The 16,526-nt window shown below is 37.2% G+C and overlaps 1 long non-coding RNA gene across 2 annotated transcripts; it reads left to right on the top strand.

Moving 5' to 3' along the window:
• The first annotated feature begins 2,560 nt into the window (after positions 1-2,560).
• Positions 2,561-13,838, top strand: LOC129349617 (uncharacterized). Of its 2 annotated transcripts, XR_008602680.1 has the most exons (5): positions 2,561-2,949; positions 4,079-4,227; positions 5,891-6,187; positions 10,522-11,948; positions 13,675-13,838. It is a non-coding gene; the product is annotated as an uncharacterized LOC129349617 (long non-coding RNA). The 2 variants fall into 2 exon arrangements; XR_008602681.1 differs by lacking the exons at positions 10,522-11,948; positions 13,675-13,838 and having other exon boundaries at positions 2,595-2,949; positions 5,891-6,385.
• The last annotated feature ends 2,688 nt before the right edge of the window (positions 13,839-16,526 follow it).

The following is a 16,526-nucleotide window of genomic DNA, read 5'->3' as shown; positions in this document are numbered from 1 at the left end:
TAATCATTATCAGCCTTAAAAACCAACAAAACACCCCTCTATACTCGACCACACTTAGTACAGTCCGGATTTCTATAAATCTGCTTGGAATCGTCCACTTCCTGTTTGTCAGCATGGCCTTCTACCTGGACAGGTTTTGTTGGAGCTCATGCAACAAACATTTTGGGTAACTGCACTTTAATATGGATGGATGACATTGAATTAGAGTCTGTTTTAATGAGACTGAGTTAAGATGTGTAGCTCTGTCATTAAATAGGAAATTATTTCTCAGAATTCACAGAGAAAAGTTTGAAATGTTTGCTAGGTTAGCGTCCCACATGTTCTTTGGCTCAGCTAAAGCTAACTCTCTCCAACTTCTGGATCTCTTCAGTTGCTTGATGTTAAAATATCTTGCTGTAGATGCTGAAGCTCAGAAAGTCTGAGATGTTTGTTCAAAATAAGCTCATTCTCAAGTCTTATCTGAACTGTCCTCTTTTGTTTGAACTTTCCCTAAACTTAGGTGTTAATGACAGAGCAGCACATCCAGACTCAGTCTCATTTATGTAGAGATTAAACTTCAGTGTCATTCATTGATGCTAAAGTGCAGTTTTTCAAATGTTTGTTGCACATGCTCCCGACCAAACCAGTCCAGGTGGAAGACGATGTGAAGAGAAAGCTCCAGAGGATGAATATCACACATTTACGTTGGAAATAAATGTCCTTTAATTAGATATTGTCATGCAAAAGTTGGATTTCCCTTTAATGATGTTCAAATCTTTGTTGAGTGTTTTGGTGTTATTGGTTTTATTGGATTAAAACCTTTTCCGGCTCAGAAGCTGCAACAATTTACACATTATCAACTATCTTTGACTAAATTAAGATAAAAAGTGAAAAACTGCCTGATTCCTGCATCATGAATGTAAATCTTTTTGGTTTTTATGACAGTAAACTGAATATACTTGGGTTTGACATTTTATAAACCAAAACAAGATGTGAATTACTGGAGAAAACAATCAACAGATTAATGGACAAAGAAAATGTGTTTTCCAACATATAGGGCTGAATTACTCCAACATTACAAGATACATACAATTTAAATTCAATTGTATTTATTTAACGCCAATTACAGGTCAAATTGTCTCAAGAGGCTTTATTTTTATATTTTTTTGTCATATTTAAAATATGACAAAGTAAGAAATTTAAACCTCTTGACTAATCCAATTTATTATTTGATTTTTAAGAAACTAATGGACAATTAAAATAACTTTCTCCACTAAAACTAATAAACATGAGGTCAAATAGAAGGAAGAGTTTTAAATACTGCAGTCCCACGACGACAAGAATAAAGTTTGTCAACAAAAACTAAATCTGCTGGTGGATTCCATTAAAGTCCTAATAAATGATAAAGTGTGATACTAAAGGTTTGTGGTGCTAAAAATCTCCAAGTAAAGATATCAAGTTGAACATCTGGATGGAGGTTGATAAAAGTTGACCTCCCTTCATTTCTCTGGAGTGACTCCATGGATTTTATGGATGGTGGTTAAAGACCTGCTCTTCTAGTGGTCTTCCTTCTAGTCGCTGTAAAAAGTCACTCCATCCTGGCCGACTTCAACACCTCTTCATGACAACTTGTTCTGCCTCAGACCTGGTGGAAACTCCAGAAACTCGGGAAAACCCGTGGAGACTCGAAGAACTCGTGGAGACTCGAGGAACTCGTCGGGCGGGAGAAGGTGTGGAGGGAGGTGGGGGAGTAGAGGGGAGAGGCCGCCACCCACCTCCCCGCCTACTCTCAGCCCTGACTCCACCCAGACTCCGCCTTGGTTCCACCCACGTGGTGACTTCAGAAACTACGATACCAAGGGGATGACGAAATTATGTCTTTTCATCTGATCTGTAGCTCAGTGAGTTAAGGATTTGCCTGTGGAGCCGTGGATTGCTGGTTCAAAACCACACCCTTCTTAAATGTTATCAAAATCCTGACAAAGAAAGAAAAAGGCCAGTGGTGTGTCTTGAACCTACTACCTTCCACTTGGGAGTCTCTCTTCTTAACCCCTGAGATATTCACTCAGACACTAATACTTCCTTTTTTTTGTGCATTTATCATCTATTTTTTGTCATTTTCAATTTTTTTTTTCTGGTGGTGCCTATGACCAAAAAGAACCTGAGAGGTGATCGTGCTTTTATTGTGGCTGCTCCTGAACTGTGGAATGAGCTCCCACTAAATATCAGACAAGCTGATTCCCTCCCTATTTTTAAATCTCTTTTAAAAACACATTTTTTTGAACTTGGCGTATGGCTCAGGGTCCGTGTACGGATCTGGTAATTGGATTTTCCGTTCTGAAACGGGTATTGAAAAACAAAAAACGAGTGGTTATTTGATTTTCGTTTTAAAATACAATTAAAATTTAAATACAAGGCGTTTTTCCTTTTCATGATCAAAAGGGATATACGATTTTTTTATTTAAAAAAATGCTTTGATTTTCGTTTTATATTTAGAATAACAAGAAAGTAAATCAGTAAGACACAGAAACGAAAAAAGGTCAGTTTTTTCATTTTCTGAGACCGGAAGTGGTCATCAGGAAGTGTGGAGCCAAACGGAGTACGGTGCATAGACTGTACATAATTTTTTTTTTCGTGAGTTTTCATGCTCAAAATGAGAGATCAGGTGGCCGATCTTAAAATAAATCAATACTGATTTTTTTTATAGAGCGTTAAAGTTTTGCGAAGCCAGGGGGCGGGACTACTTGATTGACAGTCCGTTCCGGAACGATTGACAGGTCCTATGGAGGAGGCAGCAGAGACTCTGTTCTCCTCGTTTGGATTAATTCTGACATAATAACTGTTGGTTTATTTATCGGTGGAGCAGCAGAACATTTTCTACAGACAGTTTTCCTGCCCGTTGGCTTGTTTTAACCAGTTTTCTACCTTCGGCTGATTCTACCAGCAGACTCTGAAAGGACTCTTAGTTCAGTAAGTAAATGTTTATTTTCGTATCGGTGCCGCTTTTAATGCACTTTATATGCAGCTTTAGTGTCAGATGTAATGTGTGCAATGCACTCCAGATGTTGGTGGAGTATGTTTCAGTGTGTGTTGACCAGAGAAGAAAGTTAGCATAGTAAATATTAGCTGTAATGTTAGCGATGCTAACCGAGCTACCTGCCTAGTAGTCTGATTAAAGCTAACGTAGCATCAAGCTAATGTGTTGAGTTTCATGTAAACAGCTGAAGCGTGTTGTTCCTGTAATGTGGTTCATTAAGTTCATAAAACTGTGGCTGGTTGACATTAATGTGACGTTCAGGAAACTTAAATGTGATTAAAACAGTAACATTAATGTTCTATTTGTCAGGAATCAGCTTTAATTTGACACTAAAACAGACACTGATAGTTTTAAATGACATCAGTTTCATTAATTTGTTGAAAATTGTCTCATTTGTTTTTGTGATGTTGCTGCTGATTCATTAAAAGCAGATGATCCGTGTTGAAGATACGTTTAGTTCTAGTATCAGAAGTACAAGAAGGAAAATGGAAGTTTAGTTCTGCTACATCAAAGATTTCAGGATTAAAATAAGTAAATGAGTCTTTATACCTCAAACTTTATTTTTACAATAAAGAAATAATGAAATAATCACAGATAATAAAAATATAAATAGCAGAGAAAACCTGAGAGAATAATTTCCTGAAAAGTCTGTGAAGGAAAAGCAGCTTTTTATCCTGAAAGATCAGAATCAGCTCCAACATCTGCATCTGACAGCATCAAGTCAACCAGAAAGAAGAGCAAAATAAAATGACTTCTTTCTGATCACATCTGTTCCGCTGCTCAGTCTGCTGCTGCTCACATTCTTCACATTTATAGTCCACTTTTAAAAGTTCAGCAGACAGGTGCTCTGCTTTGGAGTGTGACGATGTCGTCGGTGATGTGGAGAGTGAAGTTTCCGTTTCACCCACAGCGTGCTTTAGGGCAGCCGGGTCAGACTTGATGTTTGAAATACTGACCGACAGCTCAGATTTAACTGTCTGTAGTTCTGTTTTGATGGGTATTAAACTTTCACTCAAAGCCGCCAGGAGCTGGGTCTTTAAAATAACCGCCATCTCATTACAGAGTGAAAGCAGCAGTTCCTCCTTAAGGTCAGAGATTGCAGCATCTGAGGGCCTCTTCAAAAGAAGACGTAGTTGATGAAGGCATTCTGGAGCAGGACCAGAAAGACCACGACCAAGCAGCCTTGAGATCTTAGGCAGCGTCTCCCTCAGGTGGGTGTCAACGGTGTTCACAGTCAGGTCTGTGGTAATCCCGTCAAAAAACAAAACAGAAAAAAATCGAGATTATGAATCAACATGTAACCAAAGCACTCTGTGTATAACGCCATAGTATAGGATGTAGTTCAGAAAATGTCAAAGTATAGTATACTTTTCAAGAATAACATAGTATGGCCTGTAGTTCATAGTATAGCATGTCGGCAAAAAAACCCAACTGATTATTATGTGGTTCAAAAAGTGCAAAATGACAGGATGTTGCCGAAAATTGTCATGTATGATATGTGGTTGAAAGAATATCATAGTGCAGTATATTGTCAAAATAGTATGTTTTTCAAGAAAACATCAGAGTATATGTCGTCTAAAAATGCCATAGAATAATATTTTATTGCACAAGTAAAAGTATAGTAATTTTTAAAACTGTTCAAATTCTTGTATGTTGCTAAAAAACAAAAAAACTAAAACAAAAAAAAAGTCATAGTAATATGTCAATTTAAAAAGCCTATGGTATAGAGTGTCGCCCAACAAACGTCATAGTATAGCATGTCGCTCTAAAAACGTCATAGTACAGCATGTCGCCCAAAAAACATCATAGTATAGCCTGTCACTCTAAAAACGTCATAGTATAGCATGTCACTCTAAAAACATCAGAGTATAGTATGTTGCTCTAAAAACGTCAGAGTATAGCATATTGCTCTAGAAATGTCTTAGTATAGCCTGTCGTCCAAAAACATCATAGTATAGCCTTTGGTCTAAAAACATCATTGTATAGCATGTCGCTCTAAACACATCATAGTATAGCATGTCGCTCTAAAAACGTCATAGTATAGCATGTCGCTCTAAAAACGTCATAGTATAGTATGTTGCTCTAAAAACGTCAGAGTATAGCATGTCACTCAGAAACCGTCATAGTATAGCATGTTGCTCTAAAAACGTCAGAGTATAGCATGTCGCTCTTAAAATGTCAAAGTATAGCATGTCGCTTAAAAAAACGTCATAGTATAGCATGTCACTCTAAAAACTTCATAGTATAGCATGTTGCTCTAAAAACGTCAGAGTATAGCCTTTGGTCCAACAAACGTTATCGTATAGCATGTCGCTCTAAAAATGTCATAGTATAGCATGTTGCTCTAAAAACATCATCGTATAGCATGTCGCTCAAAAAACGTCATAGTATAGCATGTCGCTCTAAAAACGTCATAGTATAGCCTTTGCTCTAAAAACGTCATAGTATAGCATGTTGCTCTAAAAACGTCATAGTATAGCCTTTGCTCTAAAAATGTCATAGTTTAGCCTTTAGTCCACAAAACGTTATGTCCTGGCTGTCTAAAGTAGGTGAGGAGCAACAGAAAAACAGTCGAAACGCTGGTTTGCAGAGGGTTAGATGAGTATTTATTTGAAAGAGTAAGTTTACAACAGCACAACATTTGAGGGGGTTAAAAGCAAATGGGTGTTAATAAAATAAGAAGAAATAAACAGAACTAAAAGTGAACTTCACGTTGACATTGATGGACATTCCAACCATGAACAAAGTAAAAGATAATCAATACGATAAACAACTCTTCCTGTTCACCTCTTAAAACCGAAAAACACACCGCAGTAGCATCGTAAACTAAAACTACCAATGGGTTCCCTGTTTTCCTTTCTGAACAATTCAAAGGTCCCTCTCTATCTCCCCACACATCCACCAACCACTGGAACACATCTCCAAAGTTCTGCCGGGCCAGCTCAGCTTCCCCTCAGAAGAAGTGCCGCCACCTGCCAGATGAAGGAGCCTTTTGAGAGGCAGCTGGCATCGTGATTGGACTGTACTTTGGTCTGTTCCAATCCAGCTTCAGCTCCAGAGACGGCAGGCAGGACGAGTCAACGGAGGCCGGGTGGACGAAGGCATGCAGCTGAGTACAATCCAGAAAACAACAGAGGAGGAGCGCAGCGGCCCAGGACCAGAACAACCAGAGTATGTCTCTTAGAAAACATCATAGTATAGCCTTTGCTATGAAAAAACACCATCATATACATCATAGATTGTACAAATAACAAGTCAAAGGAAAGAGACATACATTGTAGAATTGTAGTAATTGTGGGCTGATTGATTTACTGATTATCAGTATTTTATTTTTTACTGATTTACGGTAATAAATACATTTAAAAATGGTGCTACTTTGGCTCTGAACCTTTATCTACCTGTGGTTGCTCTGTCTACTAGAGTGCTTTGATTGGTTATACATCACGAATAAAACTCCTTTAACTTAACATCTGTAAACAAAACAAAAACATATCGACAAAGTTTTCTGTTAGAGTTTGTGTTCTTCTAAGTTTAACTCCAATATTTTAAATACTTTTGTTTACTGCAAATGGATATCTACTCCAAATGTCTCAGTAATAATCATTATCAGCCTAAAAAACCGACAACACACCCCTCTATACTCGACCACACTTAGTACAGTCCGGATTTCTATAAATCTGCTTGGAATCTTCCACTTCCTGTTTGTCAAAGTGGCCTTCTACCTGGACAGGTTTTGTTGGAGCTCATGCAGCAAACATTTTGGGTAACTGCACTTTAATATGGATGGATGACATTGAATTAGAGTCTGTTTTAATGAGACTGAGTTAAGATGTGTAGTTCTGTCATTAAATAGGAAATTATTTCTCAGAATTCACAGAGAAAAGTTTGAAATGTTTGCTAGGTTAGCGTCCCACATGTTCTTTGGCTCAGCTAAAGCTAACTCTCCAACTTCTGGATCTCTTGAGTTGCTTGTTGTTAAAATATCTTGCTGTAGATGCTGAAGCTCAGAAAGTCTGAGATGTTTGTTCAAAATAAGCTCATTCTCAAGTCTTATCTGAACTGTCCTCTTTTGTTTGAACTTTCCCTAAACTTAAGAGTCAATGACAGAGCAGCACATCCAGACTCAGTCTCATTTATGTAGAGATTAAACTTCAGTGTCATTCATTGATGTTAAAGTGCAGTTTTTCAAATGTTTGTTGCACATGCTCCCGACCAAACCAGTCCAGGTGGAAGACGATGTGAAGAGAAAGCTCCAGAGGATGAATATCACACATTTACGTTGGAAATAAATGTCCTTTAATTAGACATTGTCATGCAAAAGTTGGATTTCCCTTTAATGATGTTCAAATCTTTGTTGAGTGTTTTGTTGTTATTGGTTTCTAAATGTTTTTTGACACTCGGCCCCAAAGATTAAAACCTTTTACGGCTCACAAGCTGCAACAATTCACACATTATCAACTATCTTTCTGACTAAACTAAGATAAAAAGTGAAAAACTGCCTGATTCCTGCATCATGAATGTAAATCTTTTTGGTTTTTATGACGGTAAACTGAATATATTTGGGTTTGACATTTTATCAACCAAAACAAGAAATGAATTACTGGAGAAAATGACAGATTAATGGACAAAGAAAATGTGTTTTCTAACATATATGGCTGAATTACTCCAACATTACAAGATACATACAATTTTAATTCAATTTTATTTATATGATGCCAATTACAGGTCAAAGTGTCTCAAGATGCTCTATTTTTATATTTTTTTGTCATATTTAAAATGTGACAAAGTAAGAAATGTAAACCTCTTGACTAATCCAATTTATTACTTAGTTTTTAAGAGACTAATTGACAATTCAGACTTTCTCCACTAAAACTAATAAACATGAGGTCAAATAGAAGGAACAGTTTTAAATACTGCAGTCCCACGACGACAAGAATAAAGTTTCTCAACAAAAACTAAATCTACTGGTGGATTCCATGAAAGTCCTAATAAAGGATAATAAAGTGTGATACTAAAGGTTTGTGGTGCTAAAAATCTCAAAGTAAAGATATGAAGTTGAACATCTGGATGGAGGCTGATAAACGTTGACCTTCTTTCATTTCTCTGGAGCCGACTCCATGGATTTTATGGATGGTGGTTAAAGACCTGCTCTTCTAGTTGTCTTCCTTCTAGTCGCTGTAAAAAGTCAGTCCATCCTGGCCAACTTCAACACCTCTTCATGACAACTTGTTCTGCCTCAAACCTGGTGGAAACTCCAGAAACTCGGGAAAACCTGTCGAGACTCGAGGAACTCATCGAGACTCGAAGAACTCGTCGGGTGGGGGAAGGTGTGGTGGGCGGTGGGGTGAGGTGGGGGAGTAGAGGGGGGAGGCCGCCACCCACCTCCCCGCCTACTCTCCACCCAGACTCCACCCAGACTCCACCCAGACTCCACCTTGGCTCCGCCCGTGTGGTCACTTGGAAACTACGATGTCAAAGGGACGACGAAATTATGTTCTTTTATCTGATCTGTAGCTCAGTGAGTTAAGGATTTGCCTATGGAGCTGCAGGTCGCTGGTTCAAGACCAGACAGTTCTTAAACTTTTCTCAAAATCCTAACAAAGACAAAGAAAGAAAAGGCCAGTGGTGGACTTGAACCTGCGACCTTCCAGTCGGTAGTCCTTTTCTTATCCTCCTGAGCTACTCGCTCAGATACTAATTCTTCTTTTTTTTGCGCATTTATCATCTATTTTTTGTCATTTTCGAGTTTTTTTTTTAACTTGAGTCTCGTCTCGACCGTTTTTCTCAGGAGGTTGGACTTCAGCCTTTGAGCTGGAGGGTGGAACCCTCAGTTCCAAGACTTTCCAAAGCCTCCAGACCTCCCGAGTCCTCAGGACCTGAGCTTTCACACAGTCTGAGGGCTGAAATTTTCTAAGTCCCACAGTAGTTCTCTGTTAGATTGAACTTTCAGACAGTCCAAGGACTGATATCCTCTAAGCTCCTGAGTAGTTCTCTGTTAGTTTGAACCTTCAGACAGTCTGAGGACTGAAAACCTAAAACTTTTTGAGTAGTTCTCTGTTAGTTCGAACCTTTAGACAGTTTGAGGAATGAAATCTTAAAAGTTTCTCAGTACTTCTCTGTTAGTTTGAACTTTCTGGTTAACAGAAGCCTTAAAACTTGTGACCATGAGTCTTGATTTCACATTTAGACCATCCATCTGAGTTCTTCTCAGACCTTCACCTGTGGGTTTTTTAGAAATCCTCAACAAACTTTGATTCTCTTCACTGAACAGTAAAGTTTGTGGAGATCAGAAGGTAACATTAGTTTGATCGATGCCTTCAACTACTGGTAGATTTTATCTGAAAAGCAGTTTTCTTGAATGCGTTCTTAGTAAATCTGTCCACAATCAAACCAAGAACATAGAAAGAGGAAATGTTTGAAGAAACAACTTGATGTTTTCATTTCAGACTAGAAAATGCTTTAAGACGTTTATGTGTTTTTGCTATTTTTGATCGTTTTATTGTCTCTTCTGTTTAATTTGATCTTCTAAAGTCTAACTGGTCTTTTCAAATGTTTTGTCTTTAGTTTGATTCTTCTTAAATGTTTAGTTTTGCTCTTTTCTCACCTTTTATTCTTTTCTAATGTCTGATTTGATTTCGAAATGTTTTGTCTTTTTAATGTTTGTTTTTTCAAATGTTTTATCGGCTTGTTTGAATTTTTTTTCCTTTCCCAATATTTAATTTTTCGATTAAATCTTTGTTAGGGTTTTTCTTTGTAAATGTTTTACAAACTTTTAATGTTTAATTTTCTTTTTATATGCTTCATTGTATTTTCTGTTTAATTCGTATTTGAAGTTTTATTGTCTTTAAGATGTAATTTTCTAATTCAACATTTAATTTTTTAATTAAATGTTTTGTCTTTTTAAAGGTTTAATAATCTAATTAAATGTTTTGTATTTTTTTCATGTTTAATACTCTTCTTGTTTAATTGTATTTTTTGAATGTTTAAATATCGAAAATATTTTATCTGTAATTTTGAATATTTGTATTTGAAAAATTCTGTTTAATTTCATAGTTACATGTATTTTATCTTGTTGAATTATCTAATTCAATATTTTGTCTGTTTAATAGAAATTAATTGTATTTAATGTCTAACTATATTAAACAGAATACTTCTGTTGTCACAATCATGAGTTAGTCAATTATTCAGTTTATCAATTCAGCTTTATTTGTTTAGCACCTTTCACACAGATGACAAAACTAAACAAGCAAAGAGAAAAACTATGCTAAAACTATGATTAAAACTCAAAAACATTAAAAAAAAAAAAAAAAAAAGATTTAACATCATAATAAAATATGTTGTGTCCAGGGGATGGAGGGAGTTTATTGAAGTCTTCTTGGGCTCACATGGGAAATCATTTAAAATATAAACTTGATATTCAGTCTAAGGAAACTGCAGAGCAACAGAAGAAGCAACAATATCTCCTGTTTTCTCCTTTAATGAGTTGACTCTTCTTGTGCTTTCAGACCAAAGAACTACAGACTCTTCACAACCTGCTCAAACTCTTGGTACAGGACCTCACCACACGGGTCAACAAGGTTTCTGTCTCATTTCTACTCTGAAGCTCACCTTCTCCTGCTCAAACTGCTGACAAATGTTTCTGCTGCTCTAAAGTCTGGTCTCCAGAACTTCCTAAAAACTCTCAAAGTCTCTTCTGCTGCAGGTTGCTTTGCAGAACTGTTCCAGAAAACCTCACTAAACCACATGGAGGAGCCTCAAGATAGTCGTCCAAATGAAACCGTACAAAAACCAAACTAGCACAACCCAAACGCTAAAGTCTCCTACAGCCTACCAGAGAACCTCTGAGAACAGAGAATCAGGACAGGAACTCTTACCTTCTGGACAACCAGCGTTGGTTCACAAACAAGAATACAGAATGTGTCTGACCAAAAACCTCTAAAGACTCACTACAGCCAAAATAAAGACACAACTCAGCTGCATCAAATCCACTAATCACTGCGCACATTAGCACCATGTGCTAACTGTGGCTATAGAACCACAGTTACCAAGACAACTATCCAGTAAAAAAGCCCTGAAACACACCAAGAAACACATTAAAGCCTATTTTACTGCTGGAAGCTGCAAGCCAACGCCTAAAAAACAAACTAAAGCAACGGAGCCAAACCCGGTTCAGTGGTGAAGAGAAACAAAGGAAATGTTTGTCTGCAGATAAATAAAGCAGGAAGACACTGAGCTGCTCAGGTGTTCCTGATAACGCCAAGCAGCCACCTGGACAGCCAATAGGAACACAGCTTACTGGAAGTCTAGAGGGCTGGGTTAGTCAAGGAAATTTAATTTAAAGTTGAAGCAGAAAGTTAACAAAGAAAGTTGAAAACCACCTTCTGGTCCCTGAAATCTCTGAGTTTTCACACAAAGAACGCCTGAACGTTTCAAACTGGTTCCATAGTAGAACCATCATTGTAAAAACGTCATAGTATGGTGTGTTGCTCAAAAAACATTTACGACCCGGCTGTCTAGGGTCGCCAAGGAGCAACACAAAAACAGGACAAACGCTAGTTTCCAGGGGTCCGTTTCACGAAGTAGGTTCAACAAACTCTGAGTGTAACCGTGAACTCTGAGTTGATCCACTCTGAGATAGGAAACTCTGAGTTTTTGGTTCCAGAACGGCTGATTTGAGTTGGTTTAATCAACTCGGAGTAGTTTCACCCGGAGTTAAGCGCGTGCACCACAACTCTGAGCAGCCAGTATCAATGGAGCGCCGATTCGACGAGTCACCATGGCAACGGGGAAGCGCAGGACGACACCGCTTGAACTGGAAATCTTAATGCGCTTATATCGCGAGTTTGAACACGTTTTTAGAAAGAAGTGCAACACCGCTGCAGCTGCCAAAGAGGGAGACGGCGTGGGAGAACATTGCTGCCCGGGTCAATGCGTAAGTTTAAATCACAATAATATTACAGGGGAAAACTGTTTGAATGGTAGCCTATCAAGTTATTTCATTGAGGTGCAATCCCGCGGGGGAGAAGCACATGTGGCAGGAGCTTAAGATGAAATATAAAAACATTTTTAAAACAGGTAAGACGTCAGCATAATCTCATGGAGCTACCTCATTTTGAGCATGTTTTACATTGTAAAGTAGCCTAAATATTAGGTGGCTGTTTGACTGTGCAGTGGTTTTATCCCACACATAGCCTAAATGTCTGCATCCATATCATGTTCTGTTAAATAATTAAGCCTATTTAAACTAACAAAGACTTCTACTCAGCCAACAATATATATATATATATATATATATATATATATATATATATATATATATATATATATATAGATAGATAGATAGATAGATAGATAGATAGATAGATAGATAGATAGATAGATAGATATAAATGTAGATACATATAGATATATAGATATTTTTTTAAAGCATTTATTTCTCTTTTTCTGACCGTCCTGCATACAGTTGCCTTACTGAAGTGCTCTGCATCTTCGACATTATATAAAAAACTTCCATTTGCAAAGAACCGCAGCGCAACACACAATATCTGCTGGGATGGGAGATGAACTTTATGTTCAACTTCAGAGTCAGATATAATGTGAGCTGTGAACCCCAGGAGTTGGTGGAGTTTATTTGTCAGTGTTGACCAGAGAAGAGAGTTAGCATCCAGTGAATATTAGCTTTAATGAGAATTAGCTATGCTAACCGAGCTAGCTGACCAGTCCTGATTAGCAGCTAAATGTAGCATCAAGCTAACGATGTTTGTGTTGTTTCCTGTCAGCAGCTGAAGTGTGTTGTGTTCCTGTAATGTGGTTCATTAAGTTCATAAAACTGTGGCTGGTTGACATTAATGTAACGTTCAGGAAACTTAAATGTGATTAAAACAGTAACATTAATGTTCTAGTTGTCAGTAATCAGCTTTAATTTGACATTAAAACAGACACTGATAGTTTTAAATGACAGTTTCATGAATTTGTTGAAAATTGTCTCATTTGTTGTGATGTTGCTGCTGATTGATTCAAACCAGATGATCCATGATGAAGACACGTTTAGTTCTAGTATCAGAAGTACAAGAAGGAAAATGGAAGATTAGTTCTGCTACATCAAAGATTTCAGGCATAAAATAACTAAATGAGTCTTTATGCCACAAACTGTATTTTACAATAATGAAATAATGAAATAATCACAGATAATAAAAATATGAATAGCAGAGAAAACCTGAGAGAATAATTTCCTGAAAAGTCTGTGAAGGAAAAGCAGTTTTTTATCCTGAAAGATCAGAATCAGCTCCAACATCTGCATCTGACAGCATCAAGTCAATCAGAAAGAAAAGAAAAAATAAAATGACTTCTTTCTGATCACATCTGTTCCGCTGCTCACAGGCTGCTGCTGCTCACATTCTTCACATTTATAGTCCACTTTTAAAAGTTCAGCAGACAGGTGCTATGCTTTGGAGTGTGACGATGTCGTCGGTGATGTGGAGACTGAAGTTTCCGTTTCACCCACAGCGTGCTTTATGGCAGCCGGGTCAGACTTGATGTTTGAAATACTGACCGACAGCTCAGATTTAACTGTCTGTAGTTCTGTTTTGATGGGTGTTAAACTTTCACTCAAAGCCGCCAGGAGCTGGGTCTTTAAAATAACTGCCGTCTCGTTACAGAGTGAAAGCAGCAGTTCCTCCTTAAGGTCAGAGATTGCAGCATCTGAGGGCCTCTTCAAAAGAAGACGAAGTTGATGAAGGCGGTCTGGAGCAGGAACAGAAAGACCACGACCAAGCAGCCTTGAGATCTTAGGCAGCATCTCCCTCAGGTGGGTGTCAATGGTGTTCACGGTCAAGTCTGTGGTAATCCCGTCAAAAAACAAAACAGAAAAAAATCTAGATTATAAATCAACATGTAACCAAAGCACTCAGTGTATAACGCCATAGTACAGGATGTAGTTCAGAAAATGTCAAAGTATAGTATGCTTTACTCAAGAATAACATAGTATGGCCTGTAGTTCATAGTAAAGCATGTCGGCAAAAAAACCCCCATAGATTATTGTGGTTCAAAAAGCGCAAAATGATAAGATGCTGCCTAAAATTGTCATGTATTATATGAAGTTCAAAAAATGTCAGTGCAGTATATTATCAAAATAGTATGTTATTCAAGAAAACAGAGTATAATATGTCATCTAAAAAATGCCATAGAATAATATTTCATTGCACAAGTAAAAGTATAGTAACTTTTAAAACTGTTCAAATTCTTATAATATATTTGCTAAAAAACAACAAAAAAACTAAAGCAAAAAAAGTCATAGTAATATGTCAATTAAAAAAAGCCTATAGTATAGCATGTGGCCCAACAAATGTCATAGTATAGCATGTTGCTCAAAAAATGTCATAGTATAGCATGTCGCTCTAAATACATCATAGTATAGCATGTTGCTCTAAAAACGTAATAGTATAGCATGTCGCTCTAAAAACATCATAGTATAGCATGTTGCTCTAAAAACGTGATAGTATAGCATGTCAATCTAAAAACTTCATAGTATAGCATGTCGTCCAAAAAACGTCATAGTATAGCATGTCGCTCTAAAAACGTCATAGTATAGCATGTCGCTCTAAAAACGTCATAGTATAGCATGTCGCTCTAAAAACATCATAGTATAGCATGTTGCTCTAAAAACGTGATAGTATAGCATGTCAATCTAAAAACGTCATAGTATAGCATGTCAATCTAAAAACGTGATAGTATAGCATGTCGTCCAAAAAACGTCATAGTATAGCATGTCGCTCTAAAAACGTCATAGTATAGCATGTCGCTCTATAAACTTCATAGTATAGCATGTCACTTTAAAAACGTCATAGTATAGCATGTCGTCCGAAAAACGTCATAGTATAGCATGTCGCTCTAAAAACGTCATAGTATAGCATGTCGTCCAAAAAATGTCATAGTATAGTATGTCGTCCAAAAAACGTCATACTATAGCATGTCGTCCAAAAAACGTTATAGTAAAGCATGTCGCTCTAAAAACGTCATGGTTTAGCATGTCGCTCTAAAAACGTCATAGTATAACATGTCGCTCTAAAAACGTCATAGTATAGCATGCTGCTCAAAAAACGTCATAGTATAGCTTGTCGCTCTAAAAATGTCATAGTATAGCCTGTTATCCAAAAAACATCATAGTACAGCATGTTACTCTATAAACGTGATAGTATAGCATGTCGTCCAAAAAACATCATAGTATAGCATGTCACTCTGAAAACGTCATAGTATAGCATGTCGCTCTATAAACTTCATAGTATAGCATGTCGCTGTAAAAACGTCATAGTATAGCATGTCGTCCAAAAAACGTCATAGTATAGTATGTCATCCAAAAAACGTCATCGTATAGCATGTCGCTCTATAAACTTCATAGTATAGCATGTCGCTCGAAAAACGTCATAGTATAGCACGTCGTCCAAAAAACGTCATAGTATAGTATGTCGTCCAAAAAACGTCATAGTATAGCATGTCGTCCAAAAAACGTTATAGTAAAGCATGTCACTCTAAAAACGTCATGGTTTAGCATGTCGCTCTAAAAACATCATAGTATAGCATGTCGCACTAAAAATATCATTGTATAGCATGTCGCTCTTCAAATGTCATAGTATCGCATCTCGCTCTAAAAACGTCATAGTATAGCATGTCGCTCTTAAAATATCATAGTATAGCATGTCGTCCAAAAAACGTCATACTATAGCATGTCGCTCTAAAAACGTCATAGTATAGCATGCCACTCTAAAAAATTGATAGTATGGCATGTCATCCCAAAAACGTCATAGTATAGCATGTCGTCCAAAAAACATCATAGTATAGCATGTTGCTCAAAGAACGTCATAGTATAGCATGTCGCTCTAAAAACGTCATAGTATAGCATGTCGTCCAAAAAACATCATAGTATAGCACGTTGCTCACAAACGTCATAGTATAGCATGTCACTCTAAAACGTCATAGTATAGCATGTCGCTCTAAAACTGTCATAGTATGGCATCTCGTCCAAAAAACATAGTATAGCATGTCGCTCTCAAAACGTCATAGTATAGCATGTCGCTCTAAAAACGTCATAGTATAGCATGTCGCTCTAAAACTGTCATAGTATAGCATGTCGTCCAACAAACGTCATAGTATAGCATGTCGCTCTACAAATGTCATAGTATAGCATGTCGCTCTAAAAACATCATAGTATAGCATGTCTTCCAAAAAAAGTTATAGTATAGAATGTCGTCCAAAAAATGTCATTGTATAGCATGTCATCCAAAACACGTCATAGTATAGCATTTTGCTCTAAAAACGTCATAGTATAGCATGTCCCTCTAAAAACATCATAGTAGAGCATGTTGCTCAAAAAACGTCATAGTATAGCATGTCGCTCTAAAAACGTCATAGTATAGCATGTCACTCGAAAAAAATCATAGTATAGCATGTTTCTCAAAAAAATGTTACAGTATAGCATGTCGCTCTAAAAACGTCAAAGTATAGCATATCGCTC

This window comes from Amphiprion ocellaris, chromosome 9 (genome assembly GCF_022539595.1).
Source record: "Amphiprion ocellaris isolate individual 3 ecotype Okinawa chromosome 9, ASM2253959v1, whole genome shotgun sequence".
Classification (NCBI taxonomy): Eukaryota; Metazoa; Chordata; class Actinopteri; family Pomacentridae; genus Amphiprion; species Amphiprion ocellaris.
The sequence above is the reverse complement of the archived record's forward strand: the minus strand, read 5'-3'. Positions and strand labels throughout refer to the sequence as shown.